The sequence below is a fragment of the Camellia sinensis genome, chromosome 6 (assembly GCF_055761805.1).
Source record: "Camellia sinensis isolate YWXY chromosome 6, ASM5576180v1, whole genome shotgun sequence".
Taxonomy (NCBI): Eukaryota; Viridiplantae; Streptophyta; class Magnoliopsida; order Ericales; family Theaceae; genus Camellia; species Camellia sinensis.
The window spans coordinates 7,789,411-7,808,228 of NC_138966.1; positions in this window are offsets into that span (position 1 = coordinate 7,789,411).

An 18,818-nucleotide genomic window follows, 5' to 3' on the forward strand; every position below is an offset into this window, starting at 1 on the left:
CCCCGTATTTACATATCTGCCACTGTGCAGGAGAATCCGTATAGGTGTTCGAGTGTTCGAACCGTAATGGGCAAGAAATGGAATGTAAACCCCGTATTTACATATCTGCCACTGTGCAGGAGAATCCGTATTGGTGTTCGAGTGTTCGAACCGTAATGCGCAAGAAATGGTACGGAAACCCCGTATTTACATATCTGCCACTGTGCAGGAGAATTCGTATAGGTGTTCGAGTGTTCGAACCGTAATGCGCAAGAAATGGTATGTAAACCCTGTATTTACATATCTGCCACTGTGCCGGAAATCCGTATAGGTGTTCGAGTGTTCGAACCGTAATGCGCAAGAAATGGTACGGAAACCCCGTATTTACATATCTGCCACTGTGCAGGAGAATCCGTATAGGTGTTCGAGTGTTCGAACCGTAATGCGCAAGAAATGGCAAGGAAACCCCGTATTTACATATCTGCCACTGTGCAGGAGAATCCGTATTGGTGTTCGAGTGTTCGAACCGTAATGCGCAAGAAATGGTACGGAAACCCCGTATTTAAATATCTGCCACTGTGCAGGGGAATCCGTATAGGTGTTCGAGTGTTCGAACCGTAATGCGCAAGAAATGGTATGTAAATCCTGTATTTACATATCTGCCACTTTGCAGGAGAATCCGTATAGGTGTTCGAGTGTTCGAACCGTAATGCGCAAGAAATGGTACGGAAACCCCGTATTTACATATCTGCCACTGTTCTGGAGAATTCGTATAGGTGTTCGAGTGTTCGAACCGTAATGCGCAAGAAATGGTAAGGAAACCCCGTATTTACATATCTGCCACTGTGCAGGAGAATCCGTATAGGTGTTCGAGTGTTCGAACCGTAATGGGCAAGAAATGGAATGTAAACCCCGTATTTACATATCTGCCACTGTGCAGGAGAATCCGTATAGGTGTTCGAGTGTTCGAACCGTAATGCGCAAGAAATGGTACGGAAACCCCGTATTTGCATATCTGCCACTGTGCAGGAGAATCCGTATAGGTGTTCGAGTGTTCGAACCGTAATGCGCAAGAAATGGTACGGAAACCCCGTATTTACATATCTGCCACTGTTCTGGAGAATTCGTATAGGTGTTCGAGTGTTCGAACCGTAATGCGCAAGAAATGGTAAGGAAACCCCGTATTTACATATCTGCCACTGTGCAGGAGAATCCGTATAGGTGTTCGAGTGTTCGAACCGTAATGGGCAAGAAATGGAATGTAAACCTCGTATTTACATATCTGCCACTGTGCAGGAGAATCCGTATAGGTGTTCGAGTGTTCGAACCGTAATGCGCAAGAAATGGTACGGAAACCCCGTATTTACATATCTGCCACTGTGCAGGAGAATCGGTATAGGTGTTCGAGTGTTCGAACCGTAATGCGCAAGAAATGGTACGGAAACCCCGTATTTACATATCTGCCACTGTTCTGGAGAATCCGTATAGGTGTTCGAGTGTTCGAACCGTAATGCGCAAGAAATGGTAAGGAAACCCCGTATTTACATATCTGCCACTGTGCAGGAGAATCCGTATAGGTGTTCGAGTGTTCGAACCGTAATGCGCAAGAAATGGTACGGAAACCCCGTATTTACATATCTGCCACTGTGCAGGAAAATCCGTATAGGTGTTCGAGTGTTCGAACCGTAATGCGCAAGAAATGGTACGGAAACCCCGTATTTACATATCTGCCACTGTGCAGGAGAATCCGTATAGGTGTTCGAGTGTTCGAACCGTAATGCGCAAGAAATGGTATGTAAACCCTGTATTTACATATCTGCCACTGTGCCGGAAATCCGTATAGGTGTTCGAGTGTTCGAACCGTAATGCGCAAGAAATGGTACGGAAACCCCGTATTTACATATCTGCCACTGTGCAGGAGAATCCGTATAGGTGTTCGAGTGTTCGAACCGTAATGCGCAAGAAATGGCAAGGAAACCCCGTATTTACATATCTGCCACTGTGCAGGAGAATCCGTATTGGTGTTCGAGTGTTCGAACCGTAATGCGCAAGAAATGGTACGGAAACCCCGTATTTAAATATCTGCCACTGTGCAGGGGAATCCGTATAGGTGTTCGAGTGTTCGAACCGTAATGCGCAAGAAATGGTATGTAAATCCTGTATTTACATATCTGCCACTTTGCAGGAGAATCCGTATAGGTGTTCGAGTGTTCGAACCGTAATGCGCAAGAAATGGTACGGAAACCCCGTATTTACATATCTGCCACTGTTCTGGAGAATTCGTATAGGTGTTCGAGTGTTCGAACCGTAATGCGCAAGAAATGGTAAGGAAACCCCGTATTTACATATCTGCCACTGTGCAGGAGAATCCGTATAGGTGTTCGAGTGTTCGAACCGTAATGGGCAAGAAATGGAATGTAAACCCCGTATTTACATATCTGCCACTGTGCAGGAGAATCCGTATAGGTGTTCGAGTGTTCGAACCGTAATGCGCAAGAAATGGTACGGAAACCCCGTATTTGCATATCTGCCACTGTGCAGGAGAATCCGTATAGGTGTTCGAGTGTTCGAACCGTAATGCGCAAGAAATGGTACGGAAACCCCGTATTTACATATCTGCCACTGTTCTGGAGAATTCGTATAGGTGTTCGAGTGTTCGAACCGTAATGCGCAAGAAATGGTAAGGAAACCCCGTATTTACATATCTGCCACTGTGCAGGAGAATCCGTATAGGTGTTCGAGTGTTCGAACCGTAATGGGCAAGAAATGGAATGTAAACCTCGTATTTACATATCTGCCACTGTGCAGGAGAATCCGTATAGGTGTTCGAGTGTTCGAACCGTAATGCGCAAGAAATGGTACGGAAACCCCGTATTTACATATCTGCCACTGTGCAGGAGAATCGGTATAGGTGTTCGAGTGTTCGAACCGTAATGCGCAAGAAATGGTACGGAAACCCCGTATTTACATATCTGCCACTGTTCTGGAGAATCCGTATAGGTGTTCGAGTGTTCGAACCGTAATGCGCAAGAAATGGTAAGGAAACCCCGTATTTACATATCTGCCACTGTGCAGGAGAATCCGTATAGGTGTTCGAGTGTTCGAACCGTAATGCGCAAGAAATGGTACGGAAACCCCGTATTTACATATCTGCCACTGTGCAGGAAAATCCGTATAGGTGTTCGAGTGTTCGAACCGTAATGCGCAAGAAATGGTACGGAAACCCCGTATTTACATATCTGCCACTGTGCAGGAGAATCCGTATAGGTGTTCGAGTGTTCGAACCGTAATGCGCAAGAAATGGTACGGAAACCCCGTATTTACATATCTGCCACTGTGCAGGAGAATCCGTATAGGTGTTCGAGTGTTCGAACCGTAATGCGCAAGAAATGGTAAGGAAACCCCGTATTTACATATCTGCCACTTTGCAGGAGAATCCGTATAGGTGTTCGAGTGTTCGAACCGTAATGGGCAAGAAATGGAATGTAAACCCCGTATTTACATATCTGCCACTGTGCAGGAGAATCCGTATTGGTGTTCGAGTGTTCGAACCGTAATGCGCAAGAAATGGTACGGAAACCCCGTATTTACATATCTGCCACTGTGCAGGAGAATTCGTATAGGTGTTCGAGTGTTCGAACCGTAATGCGCAAGAAATGGTATGTAAACCCTGTATTTACATATCTGCCACTGTGCCGGAAATCCGTATAGGTGTTCGAGTGTTCGAACCGTAATGCGCAAGAAATGGTACGGAAACCCCGTATTTACATATCTGCCACTGTGCAGGAGAATCCGTATAGGTGTTCGAGTGTTCGAACCGTAATGCGCAAGAAATGGCAAGGAAACCCCGTATTTACATATCTGCCACTGTGCAGGAGAATCCGTATTGGTGTTCGAGTGTTCGAACCGTAATGCGCAAGAAATGGTACGGAAACCCCGTATTTAAATATCTGCCACTGTGCAGGGGAATCCGTATAGGTGTTCGAGTGTTCGAACCGTAATGCGCAAGAAATGGTATGTAAATCCTGTATTTACATATCTGCCACTTTGCAGGAGAATCCGTATAGGTGTTCGAGTGTTCGAACCGTAATGCGCAAGAAATGGTACGGAAACCCCGTATTTACATATCTGCCACTGTTCTGGAGAATTCGTATAGGTGTTCGAGTGTTCGAACCGTAATGCGCAAGAAATGGTAAGGAAACCCCGTATTTACATATCTGCCACTGTGCAGGAGAATCCGTATAGGTGTTCGAGTGTTCGAACCGTAATGCGCAAGAAATGGTACGGAAACCCCGTATTTACATATCTGCCACTGTGCAGGAGAATCCGTATAGGTGTTCAAGTGTTCGAACCGTAATGCGCAAGAAATGGTACGGAAACCCCGTATTTACATATCTGCCACTGTGCAGGAGAATCTGTATAGGTGTTCGAGTGTTCGAACCGTAATGCGCAAGAAATGGTACGGAAACCCCGTATTTAGATATCTGCTACTGTGCAGGAGAATCCGTATAGGTGTTCGAGTGTTCGAACCGTAATGCGCAAGAAATGGTACGAAAACCCCGTATTTACGTATCTGCCACTGTGCAGGAGAATCCGTATAGGTGTTCGAGTGTTCGAACCGTAATGCGCAAGAAATGGTACGGAAACCCCGTATTTACATATCTGCCACTGTGCAGGAGAATCCGTATAGGCGTTCGAGTGTCCGAACCGTAATGCGCAAGATATGGTACGAAAATCCCGTATTTACATATCTGCCACTGTGCAGGAGAATCCGTATAGGTGTTCGAGAGTTCGAACCGTAATGCGCAAGAAATGGTACGGAAACCCCGTATTTAAATATCTGCCACTGTGCAGGAGAATTCGTATAGGTGTTCGAGTGTTCGAACCGTAATGCGCAAGAAATGGTATGTAAATCCTGTATTTACATATCTGCCACTATGCAGGCGAATCCGTATAGGTGTTCGAGTGTTCGAACCGTAATGCGCAAGAAATGGTACGGAAACCCCGTATTTACATATCTGCCACTGTTCTGGAGAATTCGTATAGGTGTTCGAGTGTTCGAACCGTAATGCGCAAGAAATGGTAAGGAAACCCCGTATTTACATATCTGCCACTGTGCAGGAGAATCCGTATAGGTGTTCGAGTGTTCGAACCGTAATGGGCAAGAAATGGAATGTAAACCCCGTATTTACATATCTGCCACTGTGCAGGAGAATCCGTATTGGTGTTCGAGTGTTCGAACCGTAATGCGCAAGAAATGGTACGGAAACCCCGTATTTACATATCTGCCACTGTGCAGGAGAATTCGTATAGGTGTTCGAGTGTTCGAACCGTAATGCGCAAGAAATGGTATGTAAACCCTGTATTTACATATCTGCCACTGTGCCGGAAATCCGTATAGGTGTTCGAGTGTTCGAACCGTAATGCGCAAGAAATGGTACGGAAACCCCGTATTTACATATCTGCCACTGTGCAGGAGAATCCGTATAGGTGTTCGAGTGTTCGAACCGTAATGCGCAAGAAATGGCAAGGAAACCCCGTATTTACATATCTGCCACTGTGCAGGAGAATCCGTATTGGTGTTCGAGTGTTCGAACCGTAATGCGCAAGAAATGGTACGGAAACCCCGTATTTAAATATCTGCCACTGTGCAGGGGAATCCGTATAGGTGTTCGAGTGTTCGAACCGTAATGCGCAAGAAATGGTATGTAAATCCTGTATTTACATATCTGCCACTTTGCAGGAGAATCCGTATAGGTGTTCGAGTGTTCGAACCGTAATGCGCAAGAAATGGTACGGAAACCCCGTATTTACATATCTGCCACTGTTCTGGAGAATTCGTATAGGTGTTCGAGTGTTCGAACCGTAATGCGCAAGAAATGGTAAGGAAACCCCGTATTTACATATCTGCCACTGTGCAGGAGAATCCGTATAGGTGTTCGAGTGTTCGAACCGTAATGGGCAAGAAATGGAATGTAAACCCCGTATTTACATATCTGCCACTGTGCAGGAGAATCCGTATAGGTGTTCGAGTGTTCGAACCGTAATGCGCAAGAAATGGTACGGAAACCCCGTATTTGCATATCTGCCACTGTGCAGGAGAATCCGTATAGGTGTTCGAGTGTTCGAACCGTAATGCGCAAGAAATGGTACGGAAACCCCGTATTTACATATCTGCCACTCTTCTGGAGAATTCGTATAGGTGTTCGAGTGTTCGAACCGTAATGCGCAAGAAATGGTAAGGAAACCCCGTATTTACATATCTGCCACTGTGCAGGAGAATCCGTATAGGTGTTCGAGTGTTCGAACCGTAATGGGCAAGAAATGGAATGTAAACCTCGTATTTACATATCTGCCACTGTGCAGGAGAATCCGTATAGGTGTTCGAGTGTTCGAACCGTAATGCGCAAGAAATGGTACGGAAACCCCGTATTTACATATCTGCCACTGTGCAGGAGAATCGGTATAGGTGTTCGAGTGTTCGAACCGTAATGCGCAAGAAATGGTACGGAAACCCCGTATTTACATATCTGCCACTGTTCTGGAGAATCCGTATAGGTGTTCGAGTGTTCGAACCGTAATGCGCAAGAAATGGTAAGGAAACCCCGTATTTACATATCTGCCACTGTGCAGGAGAATCCGTATAGGTGTTCGAGTGTTCGAACCGTAATGCGCAAGAAATGGTACGGAAACCCCGTATTTACATATCTGCCACTGTGCAGGAAAATCCGTATAGGTGTTCGAGTGTTCGAACCGTAATGCGCAAGAAATGGTACGGAAACCCCGTATTTACATATCTGCCACTGTGCAGGAGAATCCGTATAGGTGTTCGAGTGTTCGAACCGTAATGCGCAAGAAATGGTACGGAAACCCCGTATTTACATATCTGCCACTGTTCTGGAGAATCCGTATAGGTGTTCGAGTGTTCGAACCGTAATGGGCAAGAAATGGTAAGGAAACCCCGTATTTACATATCTGCCACTGTGCAGGAGAATCCGTATAGGTGTTCGAGTGATCGAACCGTAATGCGCATGAAATGGTACGGAAACCCCGTATTTACATATCTGCCACTGTGCAGGAGAATCCGTATAGGTGTTCGAGTGTTCGAACCGTAATGCGCAAGAAATGGTACGGAAACCCCGTATTTACATATCTGCCACTGTGCAGGAGAATCTGTATAGGTGTTCGAGTGTTCGAACCGTAATGCGCAAGAAATGGTACGGAAACCCCGTATTTAGATATCTGCCACTGTGCCGGAGAATCCGTATAGGTGTTCGAGTGTTCGAACCGTAATGCGCAAGAAATGGTACAGAAACCCCGTATTTAGATATCTGCCACTGTGCTGGAGAATCCGTATAGGTGTTCGAGTGTTCGAACCGTAATGCGCATGAAATGGTACGGAAACCCCGTATTTACATATCTGCCACTGTGCAGGAGAATCCGTATAGGTGTTCGAGTGTTCGAACCGTAATGCGCAAGAAATGGTACGGAAACCCCGTATTTACATATCTGCCACAGTGCAGGAGAATCTGTATAGGTGTTCGAGTGTTCGAACCGTAATGCGCAAGAAATGGTACGGAAACCCCGTATTTAGATATCTGCCACTGTGCAGGAGAATCCGTATAGGTGTTCGAGTGTTCGAACCGTAATGCGCAAGAAATGGTACGAAAACCCCGTATTTACATATCTGCCACTGTGCAGGAGAATCCGTATAGGTGTTCGAGTGTTCGAACCGTAATGCGCAAGAAATGGTACGGAAACCCCGTATTTACATATCTGCCACTGTGCAGGAGAATCCGTATAGGCGTTCGAGTGTTCGAACCGTAATGCGCAAGATATGGTACGAAAATCCCGTATTTACATATCTGCCACTGTGCAGGAGAATCCGTATAGGTGTCAGAGAGTTCGAACCGTAATGCGCAAGAAATGGTACGGAAACCCCGTATTTAAATATCTGCCACTGTGCAGGAGAATCCGTATAGGTGTTCGAGTGTTCGAACCGTAATGCGCAAGAAATGGTACGGAAACCCCGTATTTACATATCTGCCACTGTTCTGGAGAATTCGTATAGGTGTTCGAGGGTTCGAACCGTAATGCGCAAGAAATGGTAAGGAAACCCCGTATTTACATATCTGCCACTGTGCAGGAGAATCCGTATAGGTGTTCGAGTGTTCGAACCGTAATGCGCAAGAAATGGTACGGAAACCCCGTACTTACATATCTGCCACTGTGCAGGAGAATCCGTATAGGTGTTCGAGTGTTCGAACCGTAATGCGCAAGAAATGGTACGGAAACCCCGTATTTACATATCTGCCACTGTGCAGGAGAATCTGTATAGGTGTTCGAGTGTTCGAACCGTAATGCGCAAGAAATGGTACGGAAACCCCGTATTTAGATATCTGCCACTGTGCAGGAGAATCCGTATAGGTGTTCGAGTGTTCGAACCGTAATGCGCATGAAATGGTACGGAAACCCCGTATTTACATATCTGCCACAGTGCAGGAGAATCCGTATAGGTGTTCGAGTGTTCGAACCGTAATGCGCAAGAAATGGTACGGAAACCCCGTATTTACATATCTGCCACTGTGCAGGAGAATCTGTATAGGTGTTCGAGTGTTCGATCCGTAATGCGCAAGAAATGGTACGGAAACCCCGTATTTAGATATCTGCCACTGTGCAGGAGAATCCGTATAGGTGTTCGAGTGTTCGAACCGTAATGCGCAAGAAATGGTACGAAAACCCCGTATTTACATATCTGCCACTGTGCAGGAGAATCCGTATAGGTGTTCGAGTGTTCGAACCGTAATGCGCAAGAAATGGTACGGAAACCCCGTATTTACATATCTGCCACTATGCAGGAGAATCCGTATAGGCGTTCGAGTGTTCGAACCGTAATGCGCAAGATATGGTATGAAAATCCCGTATTTACATATCTGCCACTGTGCAGGAGAATCCGTATAGGTGTTCGAGAGTTCGAACCGTAATGCGCAAGAAATGGTACGGAAACCCCGTATTTAAATATCTGTCACTGTGCAGGAGAATTCGTATAGGTGTTCGAGTGTTCGAACCGTAATGCGCAAGAAATGGTACGGAAACCCCGTATTTACATATCTGCCACTGTGCAGGAGAATCCGTATAGGTGTTCGAGTGTTCGAACCGTAATGCGCAAGAAATGGTACGGAAACCCCGTATTTACATATCTGCCACTGTTCTGGAGAATCCGTATAGGTGTTCGAGTGTTCGAACCGTAATGCGCAAGAAATGGTAAGGAAACCCCGTATTTACATATCTGCCACTGTGCAGGAGAATCCGTATAGGTGTTCGAGTGTTCGAACCGTAATGCGCAAGAAATGGTACGGAAACCCCGTATTTACATATCTGCCACTGTGCAGGAGAATCCGTATAGGTGTTCGAGTGTTCGAACCGTAATGCGCAAGAAATGGTAAGGAAACCCCGTATTTACATATCTGCCACTGTGCAGGAGAATCCGTATAGGTGTTCGAGTGTTCGAACCGTAATGCGCAAGAAATGGTACGGAAACCCCGTACTTACATATCTGCCACTGTGCAGGAGAATCCGTATAGGTGTTCGAGTGTTCGAACCGCAATGCGCAAGAAATGGTACGGAAACCCCGTATTTACATATCTGCCACTGTGCAGGAGAATCCGTATAGGTGTTCGAGTGTTCGAACCGTAATGCGCAAGAAATGGTACGAAAACCCCGTATTTACATATCTGCCACTGTGCAGGAGAATCCGTATAGGTGTTCGAGTGTTCGAACCGTAATGCGCAAGAAATGGTACGGAAACCCCGTATTTACATATCTGCCACTGTTCTGGAGAATTCGTATAGGTGTTCGAGTGTTCGAACCGTAATGCGCAAGAAATGGTAAGGAAACCCCGTATTTACATATCTGCCACTGTGCAGGAGAATCCGTATAGGTGTTCGAGTGTTCGAACCGTAATGCGCAAGAAATGGTACGGAAACCCCGTACTTACATATCTGCCACTGTGCAGGAGAATCCGTATAGCTGTTCGAGTGTTCGAACCGTAATGCGCAAGAAATGGTACGGAAACCCCGTATTTACATATCTGCCACTGTGCAGGAGAATCTGTATAGGTGTTCGAGTGTTCGAACCGTAATGCGCAAGAAATGGTACGGAAACCCCGTATTTAGATATCTGCCACTGTGCAGGAGAATCCGTATAGGTGTTCGAGTGTTCGAACCGTAATGCGCATGAAATGGTACGGAAACCCCGTATTTACATATCTGCCACAGTGCAGGAGAATCCGTATAGGTGTTCGAGTGTTCGAACCGTAATGCGCAAGAAATGGTACGGAAACCCCGTATTTACATATCTGCCACTGTGCAGGAGAATCTGTATAGGTGTTCGAGTGTTCGATCCGTAATGCGCAAGAAATGGTACGGAAACCCCGTATTTAGATATCTGCCACTGTGCAGGAGAATCCGTATAGGTGTTCGAGTGTTCGAACCGTAATGCGCAAGAAATGGTACGAAAACCCCGTATTTACATATCTGCCACTGTGCAGGAGAATCCGTATAGGCGTTCGAGTGTTCGAACCGTAATGCGCAAGATATGGTATGAAAATCCCGTATTTACATATCTGCCACTGTGCAGGAGAATCCGTATAGGTGTTCGAGAGTTCGAACCGTAATGCGCAAGAAATGGTACGGAAACCCCGTATTTAAATATCTGTCACTGTGCAGGAGAATTCGTATAGGTGTTCGAGTGTTCGAACCGTAATGCGCAAGAAATGGTACGGAAACCCCGTATTTACATATCTGCCACTGTGCAGGAGAATCCGTATAGGTGTTCGAGTGTTCGAACCGTAATGCGCAAGAAATGGTACGGAAACCCCGTATTTACATATCTGCCACTTTTCTGGAGAATCCGTATAGGTGTTCGAGTGTTCGAACCGTAATGCGCAAGAAATGGTAAGGAAACCCCGTATTTACATATCTGCCACTGTGCAGGAGAATCCGTATAGGTGTTCGAGTGTTCGAACCGTAATGCGCAAGAAATGGTACGGAAACCCCGTATTTACATATCTGCCACTGTGCAGGAGAATCCGTATAGGTGTTCGAGTGTTCGAACCGTAATGCGCAAGAAATGGTACGGAAACCCCGTATTTACATATCTGCCACTGTGCAGGAGAATCTGTATAGGTGTTCGAGTGTTCGAACCGTAATGCGCAAGAAATGGTACGGAAACCCCGTATTTAGATATCTGCCACTGTGCAGGAGAATCCGTATAGGTGTTCGAGTGTTCGAACCGTAATGCGCATGAAATGGTACGGAAACCCCGTATTTACATATCTGCCACTGTGCAGGAGAATCCGTATAGGTGTTCGAGTGTTCGAACCGTAATGCGCAAGAAATGGTACGGAAACCCCGTATTTACATATCTGCCACTGTGCAGGAGAATCTGTATAGGTGTTCGAGTGTTCGAACCGTAATGCGCAAGAAATGGTACGGAAACCCCGTATTTAGATATCTGCCACTGTGCAGGAGAATCCGTATAGGTGTTCGAGTGTTCGAACCGTAATGCGCAAGAAATGGTACGAAAACCCCGTATTTACATATCTGCCACTGTGCAGGAGAATCCGTATAGGTGTTCGAGTGTTCGAACCGTAATGCGCAAGAAATGGTACGGAAACCCCGTATTTACATATCTGCCACTATGCAGGAGAATCCGTATAGGCGTTCGAGTGTTCGAACCGTAATGCGCAAGATATGGTATGAAAATCCCGTATTTACATATCTGCCACTGTGCAGGAGAATCCGTATAGGTGTTCGAGAGTTCGAACCGTAATGCGCAAGAAATGGTACGGAAACCCCGTATTTAAATATCTGTCACTGTGCAGGAGAATTCGTATAGGTGTTCGAGTGTTCGAACCGTAATGCGCAAGAAATGGTACGGAAACCCCGTATTTACATATCTGCCACTGTGCAGGAGAATCCGTATTGGTGTTCGAGTGTTCGAACCGTAATGCGCAAGAAATGGTACGGAAACCCCGTATTTACATATCTGCCACTGTTCTGGAGAATCCGTATAGGTGTTCGAGTGTTCGAACCGTAATGCGCAAGAAATGGTAAGGAAACCCCGTATTTACATATCTGCCACTGTGCAGGAGAATCCGTATAGGTGTTCGAGTGTTCGAACCGTAATGCGCAAGAAATGGTACGGAAACCCCGTATTTACATATCTGCCACTGTGCAGGAGAATCCGTATAGGTGTTCGAGTGTTCGAACCGTAATGCGCAAGAAATGGTAAGGAAACCCCGTATTTACATATCTGCCACTGTGCAGGAGAATCCGTATAGGTGTTCGAGTGTTCGAACCGTAATGCGCAAGAAATGGTACGGAAACCCCGTACTTACATATCTGCCACTGTGCAGGAGAATCCGTATAGGTGTTCGAGTGTTCGAACCGTAATGCGCAAGAAATGGTACGGAAACCCCGTATTTACATATCTGCCACTGTGCAGGAGAATCCGTATAGGTGTTCGAGTGTTCGAACCGTAATGCGCAAGAAATGGTACGAAAACCCCGTATTTACATATCTGCCACTGTGCAGGAGAATCCGTATAGGTGTTCGAGTGTTCGAACCGTAATGCGCAAGAAATGGTACGGAAACCCCGTATTTACATATCTGCCACTGTTCTGGAGAATTCGTATAGGTGTTCGAGTGTTCGAACCGTAATGCGCAAGAAATGGTAAGGAAACCCCGTATTTACATATCTGCCACTGTGCAGGAGAATCCGTATAGGTGTTCGAGTGTTCGAACCGTAATGCGCAAGAAATGGTACGGAAACCCCGTATTTACATATCTGCCACTATGCAGGAGAATCCGTATAGGCGTTCGAGTGTTCGAACCGTAATGCGCAAGAAATGGTACGGAAACCCCGTATTTACATATCTGCCACTGTGCAGGAGAATCTGTATAGGTGTTCGAGTGTTCGAACCGTAATGCGCAAGAAATGGTAAGGAAACCCCGTATTTACATATCTGCCACTGTTCTGGAGAATTCGTATAGGTGTTCGAGGGTTCGAACCGTAATGCGCAAGAAATGGTAAGGAAACCCCGTATTTACATATCTGCCACTGTGCAGGAGAATCCGTATAGGTGTTCGAGTGTTCGAACCGTAATGCGCAAGAAATGGTACGGAAACCCCGTATTTACATATCTGCCACTGTGCAGGAGAATCTGTATAGGTGTTCGAGTGTTCGAACCGTAATGCGCAAGAAATGGTACGGAAACCCCGTATTTACATATCTGCCACTGTTCTGGAGAATTCGTATAGGTGTTCGAGGGTTCGAACCGTAATGCGCAAGAAATGGTAAGGAAACCCCGTATTTACATATCTGCCACTGTGCAGGAGAATCCGTATAGGTGTTCGAGTGTTCGAACCGTAATGCGCAAGAAATGGTACGGAAACCCCGTACTTACATATCTGCCACTGTTCTGGAGAATTCGTATAGGTGTTCGAGGGTTCGAACCGTAATGCGCAAGAAATGGTAAGGAAACCCCGTATTTACATATCTGCCACTGTGCAGGAGAATCCGTATAGGTGTTCGAGTGTTCGAACCGTAATGCGCAAGAAATGGTACGGAAACCCCGTATTTACATATCTGCCACTGTGCAGGAGAATCTGTATAGGTGTTCGAGTGTTCGAACCGTAATGCGCAAGAAATGGTACGGAAACCCCGTATTTACATATCTGCCACTGTTCTGGAGAATTCGTATAGGTGTTCGAGGGTTCGAACCGTAATGCGCAAGAAATGGTAAGGAAACCCCGTATTTACATATCTGCCACTGTGCAGGAGAATCCGTATAGGTGTTCGAGTGTTCGAACCGTAATGCGCAAGAAATGGTACGGAAACCCCGTACTTACATATCTGCCACTGTGCAGGAGAATCCGTATAGGTGTTCGAGTGTTCGAACCGTAATGCGCAAGAAATGGTACGGAAACCCCGTATTTACATATCTGCCACTGTGCAGGAGAATCTGTATAGGTGTTCGAGTGTTCGAACCGTAATGCGCAAGAAATGGTACGGAAACCCCGTATTTAGATATCTGCCACTGTGCAGGAGAATCCGTATAGGTGTTCGAGTGTTCGAACCGTAATGCGCATGAAATGGTACGGAAACCCCGTATTTACATATCTGCCACAGTGCAGGAGAATCCGTATAGGTGTTCGAGTGTTCGAACCGTAATGCGCAAGAAATGGTACGGAAACCCCGTATTTACATATCTGCCACTGTGCAGGAGAATCTGTATAGGTGTTCGAGTGTTCGATCCGTAATGCGCAAGAAATGGTACGGAAACCCCGTATTTAGATATCTGCCACTGTGCAGGAGAATCCGTATAGGTGTTCGAGTGTTCGAACCGTAATGCGCAAGAAATGGTACGAAAACCCCGTATTTACATATCTGCCACTGTGCAGGAGAATCCGTATAGGTGTTCGAGTGTTCGAACCGTAATGCGCAAGAAATGGTACGGAAACCCCGTATTTACATATCTGCCACTATGCAGGAGAATCCGTATAGGCGTTCGAGTGTTCGAACCGTAATGCGCAAGATATGGTATGAAAATCCCGTATTTACATATCTGCCACTGTGCAGGAGAATCCGTATAGGTGTTCGAGAGTTCGAACCGTAATGCGCAAGAAATGGTACGGAAACCCCGTATTTAAATATCTGTCACTGTGCAGGAGAATTCGTATAGGTGTTCGAGTGTTCGAACCGTAATGCGCAAGAAATGGTACGGAAACCCCGTATTTACATATCTGCCACTGTGCAGGAGAATCCGTATAGGTGTTCGAGTGTTCGAACCGTAATGCGCAAGAAATGGTACGGAAACCCCGTATTTACATATCTGCCACTGTTCTGGAGAATCCGTATAGGTGTTCGAGTGTTCGAACCGTAATGCGCAAGAAATGGTAAGGAAACCCCGTATTTACATATCTGCCACTGTGCAGGAGAATCCGTATAGGTGTTCGAGTGTTCGAACCGTAATGCGCAAGAAATGGTACGGAAACCCCGTATTTACATATCTGCCACTGTGCAGGAGAATCCGTATAGGTGTTCGAGTGTTCGAACCGTAATGCGCAAGAAATGGTAAGGAAACCCCGTATTTACATATCTGCCACTGTGCAGGAGAATCCGTATAGGTGTTCGAGTGTTCGAACCGTAATGCGCAAGAAATGGTACGGAAACCCCGTACTTACATATCTGCCACTGTGCAGGAGAATCCGTATAGGTGTTCGAGTGTTCGAACCGCAATGCGCAAGAAATGGTACGGAAACCCCGTATTTACATATCTGCCACTGTGCAGGAGAATCCGTATAGGTGTTCGAGTGTTCGAACCGTAATGCGCAAGAAATGGTACGAAAACCCCGTATTTACATATCTGCCACTGTGCAGGAGAATCCGTATAGGTGTTCGAGTGTTCGAACCGTAATGCGCAAGAAATGGTACGGAAACCCCGTATTTACATATCTGCCACTGTTCTGGAGAATTCGTATAGGTGTTCGAGTGTTCGAACCGTAATGCGCAAGAAATGGTAAGGAAACCCCGTATTTACATATCTGCCACTGTGCAGGAGAATCCGTATAGGTGTTCGAGTGTTCGAACCGTAATGCGCAAGAAATGGTACGGAAACCCCGTACTTACATATCTGCCACTGTGCAGGAGAATCCGTATAGCTGTTCGAGTGTTCGAACCGTAATGCGCAAGAAATGGTACGGAAACCCCGTATTTACATATCTGCCACTGTGCAGGAGAATCTGTATAGGTGTTCGAGTGTTCGAACCGTAATGCGCAAGAAATGGTACGGAAACCCCGTATTTAGATATCTGCCACTGTGCAGGAGAATCCGTATAGGTGTTCGAGTGTTCGAACCGTAATGCGCATGAAATGGTACGGAAACCCCGTATTTACATATCTGCCACAGTGCAGGAGAATCCGTATAGGTGTTCGAGTGTTCGAACCGTAATGCGCAAGAAATGGTACGGAAACCCCGTATTTACATATCTGCCACTGTGCAGGAGAATCTGTATAGGTGTTCGAGTGTTCGATCCGTAATGCGCAAGAAATGGTACGGAAACCCCGTATTTAGATATCTGCCACTGTGCAGGAGAATCCGTATAGGTGTTCGAGTGTTCGAACCGTAATGCGCAAGAAATGGTACGAAAACCCCGTATTTACATATCTGCCACTGTGCAGGAGAATCCGTATAGGCGTTCGAGTGTTCGAACCGTAATGCGCAAGATATGGTATGAAAATCCCGTATTTACATATCTGCCACTGTGCAGGAGAATCCGTATAGGTGTTCGAGAGTTCGAACCGTAATGCGCAAGAAATGGTACGGAAACCCCGTATTTAAATATCTGTCACTGTGCAGGAGAATTCGTATAGGTGTTCGAGTGTTCGAACCGTAATGCGCAAGAAATGGTACGGAAACCCCGTATTTACATATCTGCCACTGTGCAGGAGAATCCGTATAGGTGTTCGAGTGTTCGAACCGTAATGCGCAAGAAATGGTACGGAAACCCCGTATTTACATATCTGCCACTTTTCTGGAGAATCCGTATAGGTGTTCGAGTGTTCGAACCGTAATGCGCAAGAAATGGTAAGGAAACCCCGTATTTACATATCTGCCACTGTGCAGGAGAATCCGTATAGGTGTTCGAGTGTTCGAACCGTAATGCGCAAGAAATGGTACGGAAACCCCGTATTTACATATCTGCCACTGTGCAGGAGAATCCGTATAGGTGTTCGAGTGTTCGAACCGTAATGCGCAAGAAATGGTACGGAAACCCCGTATTTACATATCTGCCACTGTGCAGGAGAATCCGTATAGGTGTTCGAGTGTTCGAACCGTAATGCGCAAGAAATGGTAAGGAAACCCCGTATTTACATATCTGCCACTGTGCAGGAGAATCCGTATAGGTGTTCGAGTGTTCGAACCGTAATGCGCAAGAAATGGTACGGAAACCCCGTACTTACATATCTGCCACTGTGCAGGAGAATCCGTATAGGTGTTCGAGTGTTCGAACCGCAATGCGCAAGAAATGGTACGGAAACCCCGTATTTACATATCTGCCACTGTGCAGGAGAATCCGTATAGGTGTTCGAGTGTTCGAACCGTAATGCGCAAGAAATGGTACGAAAACCCCGTATTTACATATCTGCCACTGTGCAGGAGAATCCGTATAGGTGTTCGAGTGTTCGAACCGTAATGCGCAAGAAATGGTACGGAAACCCCGTATTTACATATCTGCCACTGTTCTGGAGAATTCGTATAGGTGTTCGAGTGTTCGAACCGTAATGCGCAAGAAATGGTAAGGAAACCCCGTATTTACATATCTGCCACTGTGCAGGAGAATCCGTATAGGTGTTCGAGTGTTCGAACCGTAATGCGCAAGAAATGGTACGGAAACCCCGTACTTACATATCTGCCACTGTGCAGGAGAATCCGTATAGCTGTTCGAGTGTTCGAACCGTAATGCGCAAGAAATGGTACGGAAACCCCGTATTTACATATCTGCCACTGTGCAGGAGAATCTGTATAGGTGTTCGAGTGTTCGAACCGTAATGCGCAAGAAATGGTACGGAAACCCCGTATTTAGATATCTGCCACTGTGCAGGAGAATCCGTATAGGTGTTCGAGTGTTCGAACCGTAATGCGCATGAAATGGTACGGAAACCCCGTATTTACATATCTGCCACAGTGCAGGAGAATCCGTATAGGTGTTCGAGTGTTCGAACCGTAATGCGCAAGAAATGGTACGGAAACCCCGTATTTACATATCTGCCACTGTGCAGGAGAATCTGTATAGGTGTTCGAGTGTTCGATCCGTAATGCGCAAGAAATGGTACGGAAACCCCGTATTTAGATATCTGCCACTGTGCAGGAGAATCCGTATAGGTGTTCGAGTGTTCGAACCGTAATGCGCAAGAAATGGTACGAAAACCCCGTATTTACATATCTGCCACTGTGCAGGAGAATCCGTATAGGCGTTCGAGTGTTCGAACCGTAATGCGCAAGATATGGTATGAAAATCCCGTATTTACATATCTGCCACTGTGCAGGAGAATCCGTATAGGTGTTCGAGAGTTCGAACCGTAATGCGCAAGAAATGGTACGGAAACCCCGTATTTAAATATCTGTCACTGTGCAGGAGAATTCGTATAGGTGTTCGAGTGTTCGAACCGTAATGCGCAAGAAATGGTACGGAAACCCCGTATTTACATATCTGCCACTGTGCAGGAGAATCCGTATAGGTGTTCGAGTGTTCGAACCGTAATGCGCAAGAAATGGTACGGAAACCCCGTATTTACATATCTGCCACTTTTCTGGAGAATCCGTATAGGTGTTCGAGTGTTCGAACCGTAATGCGCAAGAAATGGTAAGGAAACCCCGTATTTACATATCTGCCACTGTGCAGGAGAATCCGTATAGGTGTTCGAGTGTTCGAACCGTAATGCGCAAGAAATGGTACGGAAACCCCGTATTTACATATCTGCCACTGTGCAGGAGAATCCGTATAGGTGTTCGAGTGTTCGAACCGTAATGCGCAAGAAATGGTACGGAAACCCCGTATTTACATATCTGCCACTGTGCAGGAGAATCTGTATAGGTGTTCGAGTGTTCGAACCGTAATGCGCAAGAAATGGTACGGAAACCCCGTATTTAGATATCTGCCACTGTGCAGGAGAATCCGTATAGGTGTTCGAGTGTTCGAACCGTAATGCGCATGAAATGGTACGGAAACCCCGTATTTACATATCTGCCACTGTGCAGGAGAATCCGTATA